This window comes from Eretmochelys imbricata, chromosome 14 (assembly GCF_965152235.1).
Source record: "Eretmochelys imbricata isolate rEreImb1 chromosome 14, rEreImb1.hap1, whole genome shotgun sequence".
Lineage (NCBI taxonomy): Eukaryota > Metazoa > Chordata > Testudines > Cheloniidae > Eretmochelys > Eretmochelys imbricata.
The window spans coordinates 35028098-35043746 of NC_135585.1; positions in this window are offsets into that span (position 1 = coordinate 35028098).

Below are 15649 nucleotides of genomic sequence, written 5' to 3' on the forward strand. Positions count from 1 at the left end.
GTTGGAGTTCCAAAAATGCTGAGTCTGCAGCCCTGGGGTTTGGTTGTGAGTGTTCAGCACTGCTATCATCAGGCCATTTATTCAGCAGCCTGACAGGGGATTTAGAAAATTAACATTAGGCTCCTATATTTAAAAATCCTGGTTATAATCACTAAATTACACCACAGACCCAGCTCCACTGAAACAGATTCAATCAAGTCAATGGGACCACACAGATGGCAAAGACAAGCCTATAAGGCTATGTCTACATTACTGACCTTACAGTGGCACAGCTGTACTGCTATAGTGATGCCACTTTAAGGTCTCCCACCGGCATAATTAAACCACCCTTAACAAGCCACGGTAGCTATGATGGTGGGAGAGCATCTTTCGCTGACATAGCGCTATCCACACTGGTGCTTTTGTCAGCGAAACTTATGTCTGTCCTGGAGGGGGGCGGTGAGGAAGAGGAAGTTTCCGCACATCTGATCAACAAAAGTTCTACCAACAAAAATGCTAGTGTAGACATAGCCTAAGGGGCTTGTCTATGTAACCCACATATCTCTTGGGTGTGGGGTTCTGTCCCATCTAGTGGCACCAAGACCACTTAGAGAGATTAATGAGTCTGCTCTACAGCCTTAGCTAATAAGCATATGGCTTTTAGCTCATGAGTCATCCACCACTTCCACCCATTTGGTTTCATCTCCCACGCCTCAATTACAGTTTTGGGCTTCCCATCTAGGATGTGCCTTTCTATTTCCTCAGGAACACCCCCTAAGAACTGCTCCATTTGCATTAGGAAGGACAGATTTTCCAGAGATTTAAACACTTGCTCCTGATATCCAGGCATCCCAATTTTTTTTACAATGTGGTAGGCATGTCAGGGAAAATGTCATGTCTGGTTTCCACCTTAGGGCTCTGAGCTGCCAACGGGCATGCCCGGGTGTTAGCCCCATTCTAATTCTGGCCTTTTTTTAAAAAAAGTTCGTAGCTGTTCATGTGTTCCTTAGGCGTTTTAGCTGCCACCTCTGCTAAGGGTCCACTGAGCTGCAGCCTCAGTTCCACCATATACTGGTCTGTGGAGATGCTGTACCCAAGGCAGGCCCTTTTGAAATTTTCTAAGAAGGCCTCTGTATCATCTACCTTGTAGGTGGGGAATTTTTTGGAATGGGGAGCGGTACCTGGAGAAGGATTGTTAGGGTTATCTGGTAGACCCAGCTTAGCCCTTTCCAGATGTAAGCGCTTCAGCTCTAATTCTGTATCCAAATGTTTCGCCTCTGCCTCAAACATTTTGTCTCCATTTCCATCTCCAAGTGTTTTGCCTGTTTCCTCTCCTCCGCTTCCAACTCCAAGCGCTTTAAGGCCATTTGTCATTCATGTTCTTTCTGTCTCTCTTCAGCTTCCAATCTGGCTAATTCTAGTTTCTTTTGGACCTCACTTTCTGTCATCCTAGCCTCCCTGCGGTTAGCCTAGCCTAACCCCAGAGCTAGAAAGAAGGGGGGGAGACCACACCAAAAGACACCCCAACAGCTTGTGAATTCCCTTGCTGTAACTTAACTCCTCTACCTCCAGGCAAAGCGGGGGGAGGGGGGGGGATTTCCAGCTGCTCTCAGTTTAAAAACAAAACAAAAAAAACCTCCCTGGTTTTCAATCAGCCAAAAGAAAAAATGTTTTCTTTTAAAAACCTGTGCTCTGGTTCAAAATGATCCCACCACACTGCCACTATGTCAGGGTTCCCTCCCCACTCTGAACTCTGGGGTACAGATGTGGGGACCCACATGAAAGACTGCCTAAGTTTATTTCTACCAGTTTAGGTTAAAAACTTCCCCAAGGTACAAGTTCTTCCTTGTTCTTGGACAGTATCGTTGCCACCACCAAGTGAGTTAGACAAAGACAGTATCGGGGGATCCCCCAAAGCAGCTGCTTAGATTCTGCTCTTTGACTGCACAACTTCAGCCTAAAGGGACCAGTTCCTTTGCTTATAACATGCTCAGAATTACTAGATGGACCTTGGGTCTGATCCAGTCTGGCAAATTTTATGTTCATCTTTAAGGTTGACAATTTCTGTTGATGGGTGAATTTGTTTTAGAAACTTTTCAGTAAACAACACTTAGCCTGTTTTTGAGAAGGGGCTGAACTGGGGGGCGGGGGGGAAATTTAAGCAAAATTTCATCACTTTAAAAAGTTCTCAGATTTTCAATAGCTCTAACATGTTAAACATTTTGGCTGTAAACTTTATATATGACAGGTACAGACTTACTAGGTCAGACAATCTTCTCTCTATAGACTGGAAAAAAATTGTGTTGAGGTATATGTGTGTAGGGTAGCGCTTGAATAAATCTCCTTTCTGTATACATACAGATTCCTCCCCATTTGACAAGAGTTGTTTACTCACTTAGGGCTTGTCTACACTTAACAGACCGTGCAGCTGAATTACTGCAGTGAAGACATTACTTACGCCAATGGGCACAGGTACTCCACCTCCCTGCCTTACCAAGTGGGGGGGGGGGCGGGGGTCAGTGCTAACAGCCCACTTCCACCTTAATTGAATTGGCTTATTAACAGTTGAAAAGAAGGGGTGGAAATCACTTTCATAGTGCTAATGAGGCCAATGTAAACAAGGTGGCCCATTTCAAATGGCCTACATTTAGTAAGGCAACTCCCATCTTTTCATATGCTGTGTATTTATACCTCCCTACTATGTTTCATTCCATACATCTGATGAAGGGGGTTTTAGCCCACAAAAGCTTATGCCCAAATAAATTTGTTAGTCTCTAAGGTGCTACAAGGACTCCTCATTGATTTTGCTGATACAGACTAACATGGCTACTACCACTCTGAAACCTTTCAGAGTAACAACCGTGTTAGTCTGTATTCGCAAAAAGAAAAGGAGTATTTGTGGCACCTCAGAGACTAACCAATTTATTTGAGCATGAGCTTTCGTGAGCTACAGCTTACTTCATCGGATACATAAAAATGGAAAATGCAGTGAGGATGTTTTTATACACACAGATCATGAAAAAATGGGTGTTTATCACTTCAAAAGGTTCTCTCTCCCCCCACCCCACTCTCCTGCTGGTAATAGCTTATCTAAAGTGATCACTCTCCTTACAATGTGTATGATAATCAAGGTGGGCCATTTCCAGCACAAATCCACGTTTTCTCCCCACCCCCCCCCCCCCACCCTCCTGTTGGTAATTCATAAACCAGTCGGAGAACACTTCAATCTCTCTGGTCACTCGATTTCTGATCTCAAAGTGACTATCCTTCAACAAAAAAAACTTCAAAAACAGATTCCAACAAGAGACTGCTGAATTGGAATTTGCAAATTGGAAACAATTAACTTAGGCTTAAATAGAGACTGGGAATGGTTGATTCATTATAAAAAGTAATCTATTTCCTCTTGTTTATTCCGTCAAACCCTCCCCCCCCCCCCCCCCAACTGTTCCTCAGACATTCTTGTTAAACCCTGGATTTGTGCTGGAAATGGCCCACCTTGATTATCATACACATCGTAAGGAGAGTGATCACTTTAGATAAGCTATTACCAGCAGGAGAGTGGGGTGGGGGGAGAGAAAACCTTTTGAAGTGATAAACACCCATTTTTTCATGGTCTGTGTGTATAAAAACATCTTCTATATTTTCCACAGTATACATCCGATGAAGTGAGCTGTAGCTCACGAAAGCTTATGCTCAAATAAATTGGTTAGTCTCTAAGGTGCCACAAGTACTCCTTTTCTTTTTACTCAAACCTGTAGCGCTTCGAATCATAGAATATCAGGGTTGGAAGGGACCACAGGAGGTCCAACCCCCAACTAAATCATCCAACCCCCAACTAAATCATCCCAGCCAGGGCTTTGTCAAGCTTGACCTTAAACCTCTAAGGAAAGAGGTTCCAATACCTCCCTAGGTAACGCATTCCAGTGCTTCACCACCCTCCTAGTGGAAAAAGTTTTTCCTAATATCCAACCTAAACCTCCCACAGTGCAACTGGAGACCATTACTCCTTGTTCTGTCATCTGCTATGACTGAGAACAGTCTAGATCCATCCTCTTCGGAACCCCCTTTCAGGTAGTTGAAAGCAGCTATCAAATCCCCCCTCATTTTTCTCTTCCACAGACTAAACAATCCCAGTTCCCTCAGCCTCTCCTCATAACTCATGTGTTCCAGTCCCCTAATCATTTTTGTTGCTCTCCGCTGGATGTTTTTCAATGTTTTCACATCCTTCTTGTAGTGTGGGGCCCAAAACTGGACACAGTAATCCAGATGAGGCCTCACCAATGCTGAATAGAGGGGAATGATCACATCCCTCAATCTGCTAGCAATGCCCCTAAAATGCCATTAGCCTTCTTGGCAACAAGGGCACACTGTTGATTCATATCCAGCTTCTTGTCCACTATAACCCCTAGGTCCTTTTCTGCAGAACTGCTGCAACCAGCACCAGAACCATTGCCAGCACTGAATCCAGTGCTTGCAACCCCATCTACAACTCCAACGCCAGAGGGCAGTACCAAGCCTGCCCTGGCAGCAGCAGTTAACCCTGTGCAAGAGGTTCAGCCAGAGCCTGAAATACAACATAGTGCACCAACGGAGAGCAGTTCACTGTCAATGGAAACAGCCCAATCACCAACATTGCTTCCAGAGGGACCAAGCCCAAGTCCACAATGCAGTCAGGAACTGATGTCTCCAGCATCAAGAGAACAGTTCCAGGCAGAGCAGGAAGCAGATGAAAGCCTCCAGCGAGTTTGGACCATGGCACAGAGCAACCCACCACCTCTCAACTCTTCTAATTGATCCCGGGTTGTTGTAGAAAGAGGACTTTTATACAAGGAAACTCTTTCTGGTGGGCACCAGGAAGACTGGCATCCTCAGAGACAGTTGGCAGTTCCAACTAAGTACCTGGTAAAGCTCTTGAGCTTAGCCCACGATCATCTTAGTGGCCATGCTGGGGTGAACAGGACCAAAGACCATTTGGGGAAGTCATTCCACGGGGGGGGTGGGGGGTAAGGGGGGAATGGGCAAGGATGTTTCTACCTATGTCCGGTCTTGTGAGGTATGCCAAAGAGTGGGAAAACCCCAAGACCAGGTCAAAGCCCCTCTCCAGCCATTCCCCATAATTGAGGTTCTATTTCAGCGAGTAGTTGTGGATATTCTGGGTCCTTTCCCAAAAAAGACGTGAAGAGGAAAGCAGTACATACTGACTTCCATGGATTTTGGCACCTGATGGCTGGAAGCATTAGCTCTAAGCAACACCAGGGCTAAAAGTGTGTGCTAGGCATTAACAGATATTTTTGCCAGGGTAGGTTGGCCCTCCGACATCCTTACAGATTCAGAACTAATTTTGTGGCAGGGACCATGAAAAGCTTGTGGGAAGCTCATGGGGTGAACCACTTGGTTGCCACCCCTTACCACCACCAAACAAATGGCCTGGTGGAGAAGTTTAGTGGAACTTTGAGGGCCATGATATGTAAATTTGTAAATGAGCACTCCAACAATTGGGACCTTGTGTTGCAGCAGTTGCTCCTTGCCTACAGGGCTATACCACATCCCAGTTTAGGGTTTTCACCATTTGAACTTGTATATGGCCACAAGGTTAAGGGGCCATTACAGTTGGTGAAGCAACAATGGGAGGGGTTTACGCCTTCTCCAGGAACTAATATTCTGGACTTTGTAAACAACCTGCAAAACACCCTCTGAGACTCTTTAGCCCTAGGTAGAGAAAACCTAAAAGATGCTCAGGAAGAGCAAAAGGCCTGGTATGATAAACATGCCAGAGAGCATTCCTTCAAAGTAGGGGATCGGGGTCATGGTCTTTAAGGCACTCCAGGCCAGTAAGATAGAAGTGTCGTGGGATGGGCCATTTATGGTCCAAGAGCACCTGGGAGCAGTTAACTATCTCATAGCATCCCCCACCTCAAACCTAAAGCGTACCATGTTAATTTTCTAAAGCCCTTTCATTCCAGAGAATTAAAAGTGTTTGTCAGTTTACAGCCCAGGGAGGAGATGACGCTGAGTGGCCTGAATGTGTCTACTATGAAGGAAAAACTGACAGGAGCGTGGAAGAGGTGAACCTCTCAATGACTCTTGGATGTATACAGTGACAGCAGATCAAGGAGCTGTGCACTAGCTTTACGCCGATGTTATCAGCCACCTCAGGACGGACCAAACGGGAGTACCACTCCATTGACACAGGTAATGCTCGCCCAATTAGAGCCCAACCTTACCAGGGGTCTCCTCAAGCCAAAACTGCTATAGAACGGGAGATCCAGGACATGCTAAAGATGGGGGTAATCCGCCCCTCTAACAGTGCATGGGCATCTCCAGTGGTTCTAGTTTCCAAACCGGATAGGGAAATACACTTTTGCGTGGACTACTGTAAGCTCAATGCTGTAACTCGCCCAGACAACTATCCAATGCCACACACAGATGAACTATTAGAGAAACTGGGACGGGCCCAGTTCATCTCTACCTTGGACTTAACCAAGGGGTATTGGCAGGTACCGCTGATGAATCTGCCAAGGAAAGGTCAGCCTTCATTATCCACTTAGGGCTGTATGAATTTAATGTGTTCCCCTTTGGGGCAAAATGCACTCGCCACCTTCCAGAAGTTTGTAGATTGTCTCCTAGCAGGATTGGGAGAATCTGCAGTCACCTACCTTGATGATGTGACCATCTTTTCTGATTCATGGGCAGAACACCTGGAACATCTACAAAAAGTCTTCGAGCGCATAAGGGAGGCAGGACTAACTGTTAAGGCTAAAAAGCGTCAAATAGGCCTAAACAGAGTAACTTACCTTGTACACCAGGTGGGTCAAGGAACTATCAACCCCCTACAGGCCAAAGGGGATGCTATCCAAAAGTGGCCTGTCCCAAAGTCAAAGAAACAGGTCCAATCCTTCTTAGGCTTGGCTGGATATTACAGGCAATTTGTACTGCAATACAGCCAAATTGCCGCTCCACTGACAGACCTAACCAAAGAGAAACAGCCAAATGCAGTTCAGTGGATCGAAGAGTGTCAAAAGGCCTTTAACCAGCTTAAAGCAACACTCATGTCTGACCATGTGCTAAGGGCCCCAGACTTTGACAAACCTTTCCTAGTAACCACAGATACATCTGAGCATGGTGTGGGAGCAGTTTTAATGCAGGAAGGACCAGATCAAGAATTCCATCCTGTCAGTTTTTTGCTGAGAAACACGTCTGAGAGGGAAAGCCACTGGTCAATCACCAAAAAGGAATGTTATAATAAAGAAAAAAAGTAATTATTTTAAGAACCAAATTGGTTTTTAGTGTCCTAAAAACCCAAGGGTCTGGTCTCTGCTCATCTTGTTTACCTATTTGGTTGGTGTATTATTCTCAAGCCTCCCCAGGAAAGGGGGTGAAGGGGTTTGGGGGGATATTTTGGGGAAACAGGAACTCCAAGTGGTCCTTTTCCTAAATCTTTGTCTAACTCACTTGGTGGTGGCAGTGATACCATCCAAGGACAAGGAAGAACTTGCGTCTTGGGGAAGTTTTTGACCTAAGCTGGTAGAAATAAGCTTAGGGGGTCTTTCATGTGGGTCCCCACATCTGTACCCCAGAGTTCAGAGTGGGGAGGGAACCCTGACACACACAGACCCGTCTCTCTCCTGTCCCCTCTCCCCTCAGGCTGGAAGACTCCATCCCTGGCCCGGTAGCGGGGGAAGAGCTGGGACGAGGAGGGGCCATTGGTGCAGAGCCACTTGGCTCAGCAGCTGGTGTCAGCAGAGCATGAGGCTGCCTCCAGCCCCCAGAGAAAGTCTCCCCAGCTGGGCACAGAGGGGTGCTATGGAAGGGCTCTCCCTGCACACACCCCGCTGGGGAGTGGCAGCAGCTCAGCCTGGGCTCCCGGCTCACAATGGAGGCGGCAGCAGCCTGAGATCACAACCCAGGAAGTTAAAATTTCAGGTCTCCTGCGTAGACAAAGAGTTAGAGGCAGAGAGGAGCAGGAACAGCAGCCGCTGCCACCCCGCACTAGCCAGGGCCCTCTAGTGACCACTGGGAATGCAGTCCCCTCCCTGGGGTTCCCCGGGGGACAGAAACAGCACGTGGGGGGACCTGGTCTGATTCCTTCCCTCCTGCCTCAACAAACAGAAACCTCCTGGGCAAGTGAGCCAGACAGAGGCTCACCAAGCCCTAAAGGAACCTGCTCCTGCTGCGGGACCATGGCCTGGACCCACCAGCCCTGCAGCTATTTATATTGTGGTCCCCGAGGGAACAATCCACAGCCCTAAAGTTACCCCCTGTGTCTCCTAGAGTCTCCTCATCCCCACCTTCTGTGTCGGGGGGGGGGGGGGGGGGAGAGACACTGCTGGGTGTCCAGGCTGCCCCTAAGGAGAATGGGGGTGCCAGGCAGGGAACTAGCGGGGGGAGGGGGTGCTCTCACAGCTGGACATGGACCTACCAAGGCGGTCATGGTGGGTGGCAGAGAAATGATGGGCAGGGCTGTGAGGGCTGGTAAGGAGGCGGAGACAGCCCCAGGAGCTGCCAGAGGGAACTGGCCCTAGAGCTGGGGTGTAATGGACACAATGGCTTTGTTTTACATCCCTGCGGTGGTGATTACAAACCAAATGACCAGATATCCATCTGGTGTAAGTCCGCCCAGCTCTGCTGATGCCACCGGAGCGATGGCCTGTTCACATCAGTGAATTTAGTTACAAAGCAAAAGGAATGCTGGTGAGACATTCAATGACTGGCGGGGGGCTCATAGAAGATTAGGGCTGGAAGAGACCTCAGGAGGTCATCTCAAAGCAGGACCAACCTCAACTAAATCATCCCAGCCAGGGCTTTGTCAAGCCGGGCCTTCAAAACCACTGTGGAATAATCACTTCCCTCGATCTGCTGGCAATGTTCCTACTAATCCAGCCCAATATACAGTTAGCCTTCTTGGCAACAAGGCCACACTGTTGACTCATATCCAGCTTCTCATCCACTGTAATCCCCAGGTTCTTTTCTGCACAACTGCCGCTTAGCCACTCAGTCCCCAACCTGTAGCGGTGCATGGGATTCTTCCATCCTAAATGCAGGACTCTGCACTTGTCCTTGTTAAACCTCATCCGATTTCTTTTGGCCCAATCCTCTAATTTGTTTAGGTCACTCTGGACCCTATCCTTACCTTCCAGCGTATCTACCTCTCCCCCCAGCTTAGTGTTGTCTGCAAACTTGCAGACGGAGCAATCCAGATTAATAAAGATGTTGAACAAAACGAGCCCCAGGAGCGACTCCTGGAGCACTCTGCTTGATACCGACTGCCAACTAGACACCAAGCTGTTGATTACTACCCCTTGAGCCCAACGATCTAGCCAGCTTTCCATCCACCTTATAGTCCATTCATCCAGTCAATACTTCTTTAACTTGCTGGCAAGAATACTGTGGGAGACTGTATCAAAAGCTTTGCTAAGGTCAGGGTATATCACATCCACTGCTTTCCCCATATCCACAGAGCCAATTATCTCATCATAAAAAGCAATCAGGTTGGTCAGGCATGACTTGCCCTCGGTGAATCCATGTTGACTGTTCCTGATGGACATAAGGCCCAGTCCAACCCCACAGCCACTAGGCCATCCTTTCCTCCTTTGCAAGAGCTTCCTCTGCCAGGGAGAGAAACCTGGCTGCTGGCAATGTTCCAAACAGCCTCCCAGGAAGCAGACACTCAGTGCACACAGCATCCTCACTTCCTGCAGGGGTGCCCTAGCCTGGGGCTAGCTCCTGTGAAAGTTCTGCCTGTGAGCAGACAGGTTCATTGCTCCAGTCAATGTTGCTGCCAGCAGAGCGAGCTCCGGACAGTCCCAGGGAGCAGTTTGGAGATCAAATTGAGCCCTTCAGTAGGGTGTCGGTATAGAGTCAGAAGCACCAGGGTGGTGTATTCAAGTCCAGGCCACCGCTCCCCACCCAGGTGGTGCTGGGCAGTGGGAGGGCTGGGAGATGGTGCTGCTCCCATCTGATGGGAAGGAGACATACAGCTGGGTAGCCTTTTTGTTTTGCTTACGTTCCAGCCCATGTTGTGTCTCCAGCTGCGGAATGGACAGTGGTGAGGGGACTGAGCCTTGCTAGATCCAGAAGGGGATCTGGAAGCAAGATCTCTGGGCAGGGAACTATCTCCCCAAGGGAAAGGTTAGGAAGCAGTTTGGGGACCAAGGAGACAGGGTTGTAAATACATCTCCCGTTTCCATCTCCCTTGTGGGCAAGTTCAGAGGGGGCAGGACTCTCTTGGGGGTGTAAGGATATGGTTCTCTACCTGTAATGGGGTTTGACTCATCACCATGGTGCCTTCTGCTGGCTGTCCTAGGAATTAGCTCAGGGTTACCAGTGCACCCTCCTCAGGTGGTGTCTCACCCATTGTCACTCCTGTCTCTGCATTCAGGACCCACGTCACTCCCCAGACCACTTTGTTCTGGACGCAGCCCTCCAGCTATGCTCCACTCAGTTCTTTCCCCGCTTCCAGGGGACAGATAGTCCTCAGTCCTACCACATGCCTCATTGGTGATCTGCAGTCCCTGTTCTAGCCACTCATCTCAGTGGCAGACTACAGTTAATGCACTGGCCATTTCCCTCAGTAGCCAGTAGGGGGAGAGGGGCAGGCCAACCTACTACTGGAGGCCCCATCCCAGGGACCCTATAGCCAACAGCCACATACTGTCCCTCCTCCAACTCCACCATCTCCTTCCCTGGGCTACTTCCCCCTAGCCCCAGCACCTCTCCACTGCCCTTGTATCAGGGCCTCAGTCTAGAAACCATCAGCCTGGAGCTTCCTCCTACTCTGTAACCCTACCAAGCACTGTTCTGTCCATAGCACTCCAGCTCTCTAAGCAACCAGCCTTCCTCCCTCAAACTCCAGGAAGTGACTGCCTCTACTCTACTCAGCAGCCCCTTCTTATATAGGCCAACCTGGCCCTGATTGGCTCCTCCAATAAACCTTCTCCTAATTGGCTGGCACTACAAGCCTTTTCCTTATTGGCTACCGCCCACAGAGCCTCCCCAGGGTTGCTTTAACCCCTTACATACCAGTGTGGGGCAGCTGCCCCAACACACTACCCCAACAATCTGGGCAGAAACCCGTTCGCTCCCTGTCCTCTTTTACCCCCCCATGCCAAATCTCTAACCCTGCATCCAGCAGCAATGGAGATGCAGATTAATGTTAATGATGAGCTGTTAACAATGTAAATGTCATCATCAGGGATTATTGGCATGGATGGGGACAGTCCCCAGTGCTCAGTGCTATTGTGTCAGCTGTCTGTGAACTTAGGCAGACACACCTGCATCAGTTACACTCAATCCACATTTTTAAGATGTTCTTTGCAGTTGTAAGAGCTTGCCACAGAATTTATTTTAAAGGACAGTTTAGATTCTGGAGCAGAATTACTTTAACGGTGGGTGGATTCTGCTGCTTAGTCTGCAGCCAAGAAATTGCAGAAAACATGTGGCCCTGGCAGTAATGAAGAACCCTCTTTTGACTGAGTGATACAGACAGGATGGAGACAAATGGGGAATCCCATCAATAAGCCCTGATCTATGTGGCAAAATTTTACATAAAACTAGTTTTTGTATAAACACATTTTTCTACCAAATCTAATCTCTCTCTCTCTCCCCATACCCCCCCCCCATCTAACCTATCTATCCCCATACACCCCTATCTAATCTATATATTGAATGACTTCTCCAATTTAATTAACACTCTTTAGAAGTGCCATAATTCTATTCTGGAATGATTTACATCAGTATTAAGGTTTGCATGGACACATCCATATTTTTGATTAACAGTTTGTCTTCCAGAGGTCCTCCAGCTGCTCTTCCATACTGCATTGTATCGCACTGGAACAGCCAATCTCTTAATTTATGTGCCCTCTACTGCTCCAGGGTCATCTTGGCTGGATGTCACTTTCCTATGTAAATGCCGGCACATAGGCAGGTGTGCCCCTTTGTGATTGCCATGTTCACACACCCGAGTCAACTTTCCATGATAGCAGCTATGCCCCATGCTTCCACATGGTCCTGTCTCAGGCCCTGCACGACCTTGCCCTCTGAGGAGAAGACATGTTCAGTCCCATCTGAATGAGTGTCTCTGGAATGCCAGGATCTATGGATGCCTGGCAGACACAGTTGGGCAATTTTAGTGGGGGAATGCAAACAATTTACTCACCCCAATAATGCAGTTTTGGTTGACCCCAACTCAGTCTCAAATAGTTTTGGCTGAACCAAAACATCAAAATTTTAGAAATGTTGAAACTTTTTGTTTCAACCTGGCCTGACAATTTTTGTTTAGCTTTTGGGCACAGGGAAGTGCCCAGAATGATTCTATAGGGTAGTGGTTAGGACACTCACCTAAGGGTGCGGCCAATGCCAGTTTAAGTCCCTGCTCCAATGGCTATTTACTTATTGATAAAAAGGGAATAGCTTCAGCCGGAGAGACTGAGAAAGCCTCACATCAGACTCTCTCTTAGCCAGTGGGTAGAGCACGCTCCTGCAGTACGAGACCCCCAAATTCAGATCTCTGCTCCATATCAGGCAGAGGGGGGAATTGAAACCACATATCTGGGGAGGTCCCTAACCACTTGCTGAAAGGTTATAAGGGAGGCTGCCTTCACTGTGTCCCCTCAGCCATTTTGTTAATCAGGTCTTCCCTGGGGTTTTGTCAAAACCAAAATGAAAACTTTCAGGTCATGTCGAAACAGAATGTTTCATTTTGACTCGGCTCAAAAACACTTTGATATTTCAATTTGCCAGAAATTTCAAAAACATTCCATTCAACCCAAAACCAAACTTTCTGTCAAATTTTCAAACTGAAAAATCCCTTATTTACTCATCTCAACTGGCAGAGCCCTTGCAGGAGACAGGTCAGTCCCAAGACATGGCCCAGCACTGTGCCAAGGCAAAGGAGCTTCAGCAGAGCTGTGGGAACACAAGGGATGAAAACGGGACCTGCACCCATGCTCCCAGGGCCTGCCCTATATGAACAGCAGGGCCAGATTTTTGAAATGGACGCCACCATCAAACCCTATCATGGGGTTCAGAACAGTATGGAGCTGAGCATGGAAGGCACCCAAGCCTAGGACACAAAACAGGAGGTGATTGCACCATACAGCCAATCTCTCTTCAGTACACTGAGGCCTGAGGCACAGGAACAGGAAGTGAGGGCACTGGTGGTGATTCCCCTCAGAACCCAGGCACACTTCTGAAGGAAAAAAAAGAGAGCAAGGGAGGACATGTTCACAGACCTTGTGACTGTATCCTACCAAGAAGACAGAAGAGCAGAGGGAGGTCTCTGCAGCAGAAAGAGAGGCTCCCAAGGGAGATCCTGGACAAAGGAGAGAACAGGCAGGAAAGGATGCTGGACTATACCCTTCAGATAGAGGCAAACAGCTCTGCTGGAGAACATTGTGGTGCTATGGTCACTGCCAGCACCCTACCCAGCCATGTCCTGCAACTTGTGGAGAACACAGGATTCTGGGAGCCTCTTTTTGTTTCCCCAAATGACAGGCCCTGCCCACACCATTCCACCCCCAAACAAGGAGAACACGTCCCACTTACACATTTGTTGTGAGCCCATCAGCACAGCAATGAGTGTACACTCAACACTTTGGGCATGTTTTGCCACACATCCATTGGTTGTCACTTTTCACGGTTACATTAAATCCATAAATGTTATGTACAAATCAACTGAAAACTTTCACTGAAGTGCGGCTCCCTCCAGTAACACCAATTCTTAATCAGATCTTTACACAAACACCCTGCATTCATTTCCTTGGCTACAGGACATTCATTTCCTACCACAACCCATACCTGACCCCGTGTCCCTGACCACTTGTGGCTGGCTGTTAATAAGGTACAGAAAGTGCCATCATCTTCACCTCCCAGCCATTGGTGAGGATCTCCCCCTGGCTCTCTCAGATGTTGTGTAAACCGAGCAAGTGCCTATCACATAAGGCAGATACTTTTCAGCAGCCTTCAGCCACGTCAGGAGGCATCTCCTCCTTTCCTTAAGTCTTCCAACCACCCTCCCCACAATTGTTCTTCAGCTATTCCAGGTACAGTCAAACAGATCCTTTCTCCCGCCCTTGTCTCCAGGAAAATGATTCATAAGCCAGGGAAGCAGAGGATAAGCTGGGTCTCCCAGAATGACAGGAGGAATCAAAACACTGTACATTTTTTAACACTGAGAGTAATTAACCAAAGGAACAATTTTCCAAGGGTTATGGTGTATTCTCCATCCCTGACAATTTTAAAATTGAGATTGGATGTTTTTCTAATAGCTCTGCTGTAGGAAGTATTTGGGGGCAGGTCTCTGGCCTGTGTTATACATGATCACAGTGGTCCCTTCTGGCCTTGGAATGTATGAACAATACCACCAATACCCATAATGGCCATGGGAGCAGAAGTTCTCTTTTTCTTTGCAGAAAACGGAGGTGCATTTCTGAAGACCCTGGCATCATGGACCTGTCCACCCCATCCCATGGCAATCAATCAGGCCTCGCAGCACCATGGAAAAATACCCATTCTTGTCAATAAACTCTAATCTGGTGTAAGGGGGGTGGGATCGTCAGATGGGCTTGATCAAGGGCTCCTGTACAATTTGGGAACCCCAGCTATGCAAGGCCATCAATAGCCTCCTGTGCATTCGCAAGTGTTATGTTCTAGCCCTGCAGCTCCCTCCTGATAGCAGTGTACACCTACATGACAACAGTCCCGGCAATTTATCTCCCAGCACCAAACTGTCTAGCTACTGAACAGCAGTTGTCGGGAGTTGGGAGCTTCCAGATGCTGCTGGCCACATACTGCTCCACGCTGATGGGGACTCTCAGGTTGGTTCTCCACCACTGCAGCTTGGTGGCAAGCTCCGCCCAGATGTCTAGGGAAGTAGCCTTCTGCAGCCTGAAGTTCTGTGGTAACTGCTGTTCACCCCAGCTCTGCAGCACTGTCTTGTCCCACCCATCAGTGCTAGGGGGCCATGAACAGAAGAGGTTCTCCAGCAACTGAAGCCACTGTGGGAAAACTGAATGTAAGAGTAACCGCTTGATCTCATCCCCTTCCTCCGAACACAATGATTCATAAAGGAACTAGCTTAAGCTACAGTAAACAAAACAGTATAGATGCATCCTTTCACCGTAGCTATACTGGTACAGATAGAGCAGAAAAACATACATGTGAAAACTTTCCGATGTAGACCAGGCCTAACCTCAGTGATTCCATCATATTCCAATTCAAGGTAGACAAATTGGATTCTCTCATACCTCAGTGACTGTAATTACTGTGATCTTCTTTTCGCCCACCATTACCATGAGTTCATACAAGCAGCAGATTAACTTTAAAATGGAATCTCTTGGTAGTATCGCTTTTGTTGCATCTTCAGTCACATGGGTATTTTAGATTCCAGAGAATTAGCTTCAAAGTATTTACAGTGTCTTGACTCTGAAGTGATTTTTTAAAATATATTTTTGTGATTATTGCCTATACTCAAAAAGTGAAATAACAAGCTAACTACAATGGAACTAGTGTAGTTAATGGGCCTGGCTTCGAAATGTACAAGACCCCAATGACTGATGAGAGAAAGAAGCTTTCCCTCCTTAGCAATAACTAGAGCCCTCAGCATTACTGGGTTAACCCCGTGGCTGCTGGAAGATGCTCCTGCAGGCAGTATCCTTGTCTCCAGTCGCACTTG